The 5,837-nt window shown below is 44.1% G+C and overlaps 1 non-coding gene across 1 annotated transcript; it reads right to left on the bottom strand.

Annotated features, from left to right (window-relative positions):
- Nucleotides 1-5,335: 5,335 nt before the first annotated feature.
- TRNAC-GCA lies at nucleotides 5,336-5,407 on the bottom strand. The gene has a single exon. It is a non-coding gene; the product is annotated as a tRNA-Cys (tRNA).
- Between the last annotated feature and the right edge of the window lie 430 nt (nucleotides 5,408-5,837).

Below are 5,837 nucleotides of genomic sequence, written 5' to 3'. Positions count from 1 at the left end.
ACCTCTGGGCTTCCCTTTAAAACTTGGATGGAACAAGCTCCACTTTCAGCATACCCCCTCTTGTGAGCTCATTGCCTGGCTCCTGCCCCCTGAGGAAGACATCAGAGGACCCTCTACCAGCTCACTGTTTCTGGCGGCACAGTGACCACTCCACTGAGCTTGCGGCCCCTCCTGAGAAAACAGCTCCATTCTCACACTTCCCAGGGTCCATGAGTGTAGAAAGCACAGCTCAGACCCAAGAATGCTCTTTATCTGGAGTTGGAATGGAAAAGTCACTCATTCTTTGAACAAGTCCTGCTTCAGCCACTTCCTAGTCAAGTAACCATGAGCAAGTTTGTTTTATCTCATAGAATGAGAGTTTCCTCAACTGGAGTAGGAGGGTACTAAGAGAAGCTCGCTCATAAAGTTGTTCTGAGGATGAGATGAGATCATGCCATGCAGACAGTCATTACACAAAGATTGTTGCATTTCCAACAGGCAGGGGGTCCGGTGTCCCTTCACACTTGCCAGATTACCTGCTGGGTCCAGGTCAGGAAAGGATCAATCACAATAAAATTACGGAGTAGTGGCAAATAAAAATAAGAAGTAAGGGAGAAGAAGGGAGCCAGGAAGATGAAAGATCTGGGCAGAGAAAGGGTGAAGTACAAGCTGAGAGTCCTGAGCTGGCACCTCAGACTCAGGAAGGAGCCCTCCCTGGGGCAGCCTGGCGCTGAGCATTTAGGCCTTCCCTGTCTTTGGATAGCCTCCCAGACAGCTCACAGCTTGCACCTGCCTACTCCAAGGCCCACCTGGTTGTTGGAGGCTAATGAAATCCCCCTTTCTCCCTTCTTTCCTGCTTTGCCCTCCAAGCTGAGGCTGGTCCCAAGCTGACCCAAATCCGGTAAACATATCTCCACGGTGTTGACCTCATGCTGAGGAGGCATCTGGCTCAGTCCCAGCTCTTTCTGCCAGGGGACACACAGAGACATGCATCCCATCCTCTAACACCCTCCCCCTGCGCCCCCCCTCAACACTCGCAACCTGGGCAAGAGAAATGCATCTTCTCTGCTGCCTCTCTAATTTGAGAAGGTAGACAAGAAGGCTAAACCCACTCCCACCTACACGGTCTGAAGAAGACTCATGAGCGCTCATTCGTTGAGCAGCACTAGGGGCCAGGGGACGGGGGTACGCACTTGCCCTAGCACACTTGCCTTAGTAAGTGCTAACTGCTATGCCTAAATTTCTCTAACCAGTACAACCCTGGGAGAGAAGTGTTATTTCCTCCTTTTTACCCATGAGGAAATAGGGTCTGAAAAGTTAACAGTGTGGCACAAGGTCAGTGGGTGGCCAAGCCAGAATCCAAACTCAGGTTTATCTCTAAAACCTAGTTGTTTTAACTCATACATTTCGATCTAAATTAACTTTTTGTAGTAAATGCTAATGTTCCCAGCTCAGAGTTGAAAAAACTAAGTCTCAGAGAAATTTAGCAACTCACCTGCAATCACACAATTATTCCTTTGCCCCATAACTCTGCAATTACATGATGATACCTTTACCCCATTAACTCTCATTTGCTAATCTCCTGCATCCCTGTTGACTGCCCTCATGGAGCCTGTCATTTCTTGCCTCAGGTTGGAGATGACTGGGTGAGCATCCTTCCTCCCAGTCTACCACCCAAGGTGCCTAGTGAGTGCCTAGCTGTTGGCCTCCATGCTTAGTCAGTCCTTGCTACTTGAAATTGATCCCAAATGGCTGCCAGAGCCTCTCCTCAACCTCTGCCTCTGGGGGTCCCTTGGGCCCAAAGAAGTGTGATGACCTCAGATTGGGCCAAAGGCAATAACAAGGAGCTGCCGGCATCAAGCCTGGGGTAGCAGACAGAAGGCCCCAGAACAAGTCTGATTTAATCCTGTAATGGAAGGTGACTCAGATAAGGCTTTTATCAACCCTTCCTAGGCTGTGGGGAAAAAAGGACCACCCCAGAGTCATGGAGAGATGCTTTCCACTGTCCTAGGGCTGCCCAAGGGTCCCTGAAGGCCTGGCCCCACTGGAAGGACCAGGGGAAAGCAGAGGTATCAAGGGGCCCTTGGAGGAATTTGTCTCAAATTTTCAGGACTGAGGGAACAGGAGGGAGAGGAGGAGACTTGGGAATTCATATGTTCAGGCAGAGAGGATATTAAACCCTAACACTTAAAATAATAACAATAACAATAATAACCGCTATAATTTATTAGGCATTGTACTAGGCTTTTAAATGCTTATGCAGTAGGTACCATTATCATCCTTATTATAGAAGAGAAAATCAGACTCAGGAAGGTAAGTCACACAGTTACTAAAACGGGAGAGCTGGGACTTCCACCTAAATCTGCCTGATTCCAATGCCCTCTGGCCTCACCATGACGCAGATGGACGGTACACAATCGCTCTTACTCACACCCGTCTTCACCGCCGGAACCTTTGTTTGTCAGCACCTCAGGCACTTCTCCTCTTCCTGGAAGAATTCCAGGAAGCTTTCTGTAACCACAAGCTGCAGCCTCCCCAACACGGTAAAGGGGAGAAAATACAGGATAAAGCTAGGTGAGCTGACCAATCAGGAGCAGAAAGGCTACACAGCCCCCACCTCTGAACCCCCAGGGGCAGCCATACCAAAGGCAAAGTGGTATCTGGCCTTCTGCCAACTGCTTTCTCTGTCCCTTGCCCCCTCCCCCAGCCCTAAGCTCCCTACCCTCACTTCTCATTTTTTTTTCCTAGATCGACTTTACTTTCCAAGCCCCTACTCCACTCATCTTGTTCATTCAGGAACACTTCTAAGTACTCATTGTTAGCAATAGACTAGGGATTCACCTCCCTTGCCAGAGAGAAACACATACAATGCAATTTTAATAGCAATAATAGCTAACACTTACTGAGCACTTACTATATGCCAGTCACTTTTCTTTCAATTTGAGCTTGAAAATGCAGGCAGAACAAGCAGTAGCTTTTGTGTCAATTTCAAGGAGACTAAGTCAGACAAGGGGAGGGATCTAATGTTCCATAAGCTTTCTCTGCATGGAGGTCCAGTACCCTCAGGAGACAGAGGAGCATGGTAACAAAGATCATGGACTCTGGGCTCAGGCCACCTCGGGTATGAGGTCAGCTCCATTACTGGCTAGCTATGGATTTGTAGACAAGCTAATTCTCTGAGTCTCAGTTTCTTCCTTGATAAAATGTAAATAATAGTACTTAATCTCCTAAGGCTGTTGAGAGGACTAAAGAAATGATGTTTGTAAAGTGTTTAGCAAACTCCCTAACCCATAATAATCAATCAATTTTTAGCAATTATTATTACTTATTAAAATAGTGTTAGGATGAAATAGCTAAATTGCCAACTTTTTTAAAGCTCTTCAGACCTAAGCAGGATCTTTTTTTAATTGCATGGTTGTAGTTGATTGGACTTAAAACTACCGTGCTCCTTGGGACTAAGAGGTCAAGGGCTTTCCACATCATTCTGCCTGCTGCTTGGAAGCATACTTGGCAGGAGCTGTTGTAACAGAAGTGGTTTGGGGCAAGCACCTATAGATCTAATTATCTGGGCTTGAGCAGAAATTACCACTGGGAGAGCCACAGGGGCAGCATTTTTGGATTTGTTTGCTTCATACATTAGTTTGCTAGAGCTGCCTAGCAAACTAATGTGGTAACAAAGTACCACAAAATGGGTGGCTTAACCAACAGAAATTCATTGCATCACAGTTCTGGAGGCTGGATGTCCAAAATCAAGGTTTGAGCAGAGTTGGTTCCCTCGACGGCTGTGAGAGAGAATCTGTTCCAGGCCTCTCCCCTAACTGGTGGTTTGCTGGCCATCTTTGGTGTTCTTGGCTTATAGTATCACCACCTTGATCTCTGCCTTCACCTTCACACAACATTCTCCCTGTGCGCTTGTCTATGTCCAGTTTTTGTCTTTTTATAAGGACACTAGAGGTACTGGATTCGAAGCCCACCCTTCTCCAGTTTGACCTCATCTTTTTTTTTTTAATTGAGGTATAGTTGATTTACAATGTTTCTGTAACAGCAAAGTGTACAGCAAAGTGATTCCATAAGTTATTACAAGATATTGAATATAGGTCCCTGTGCTATACAGTAGGTCCTTGTTGCTTATCTATTTTATATTATATATAGTAGTGTAGATCTATTAATCCTAAATTCCTAATTTGTCCTTGCCCCCCCTTTCCCCTTCAGTAACCATAGGTTTGTTTTCTGTGTCTGAGTCTATTTCTGTTTTGTAAATAAGTTCACTTGTATCAATTTTTTAGATTACACATATAAGTGAGATCATATGATATTTGTCTTTCTCTGTCTGACTTACTTCACTTAGTATGATCATCTTTAGGTCCATCCATGTTGCTGCAAATACCATTACTTCATTCTTTTTTATGGCTGGATAAAAATCCACTGTGTGCATGTATATATATATATATATATATATATATATATATATATATATATATATAACACATCTTCTTTAGCCATTCATCTGTAGATGGACATTTAGTTTGCTTCCATGTCTTGGCTATTGTAGTCCTCATCTTAACCATATCTGAAATGGCCCTGTTTCCAACTAAGGTCACATTCTGAGGTACTGGAGGTTAGGATTTCAACATATAAATTTGGGGGGATGGTGCAATTCAACCCATATCATGTTAGAATTTCTTGACTAAGCTCATGACTTAAAACTCTAGAAAAAAATTTAAGAATTTGTGGGTGTTCATGTTGACCTTCTAAGTCCATGAACACCTCCTCTCCACCCTTCTCATCTACCTACTTTTCAATACTTCTACCCCAGAATTAGAATCCTCTTCAAAATCACCATTTTACTTTCCAAAGCTTTCAAACTCCTTTTCAGTCTGTGATGACCATACTGAGGGCTCAGTAATTATCCAAAAATTACTTGTCGAATAGGCACTAAGCTCTATGAAAACCACAGCAATCAAGACCCAGTACCTACCCTCACAAAGCTACTGAGTAGATAGCAGAACATTTACTTTAATTTTAATTTAATTTTGGAGCATTTTCCTTTTTTAAAAAATAAATTTTATTTATTTATTTATGGCTGCTTTGGGTCTTTGCTGCTGCACGTGGGCTTTCTATAGTTGCAGCGAGCAGAGGCTACTCTTCATTGCAGTGCACAGGCTTCTCATTGTGGTGGCTTCTCTTGTTGCGGAGCACAGGCTCTAGGCGCATGGGCTCAGTAGTTGTGGCACACGGGCTTAGTTGCTCCGTGGCATGTGGGATCTTCCTGGACCAGGACTCGAACCTATGTCCCCTGCATTGGCAGGCGGATTCTTAACCACTGAACCACCAGTGAAGCCCAGAAAAGTAGACAAGGGGGCACCTGGATTTGAACAGGGGACCTCTTGATCTGCAGTCAAATGCTCTACCACTGAGCTATACCTCCTCTCATTTTCCTTTAAAATCTGGCTCCAGCACCAACTTTTGTCACATTTTCATAATCATTGTAGCTAATAAAACATTTATGGATTTTAATCTGTATGCCAGGCAGCAGGCAAAGAATTTGCATTCACTACTTCATTTAATACTTGGATCAATGATATGAAGTGGGTACATTATTATCCCCACTTTACTGATGGGGATAATAGACATTTATAATTATATACTCTCAGATAGCTTTTCCCTGTTTATTTTTTTTTACAATTTTCTTTTTTTTTTTTTTTTTTTGGCCACACCATGCGGCTTAGTTCCCCAACCAGGGATTGAACCCAGGCCCTTAGCAGTGAAAGTGTGAAGTCCTAATGACTGGACCGCGAGGGAATTGCCTTCCCTGTTTCTTTAATTAGCTCAGTGTAAGTCCTCTAACCCCACCCATC

Source organism: Phocoena sinus, chromosome 3 (assembly GCF_008692025.1).
Source record: "Phocoena sinus isolate mPhoSin1 chromosome 3, mPhoSin1.pri, whole genome shotgun sequence".
In the NCBI taxonomy this organism is placed as follows: Eukaryota; Metazoa; Chordata; class Mammalia; order Artiodactyla; family Phocoenidae; genus Phocoena; species Phocoena sinus.
This window is presented reverse-complemented; position numbering and strand designations above follow the sequence as displayed.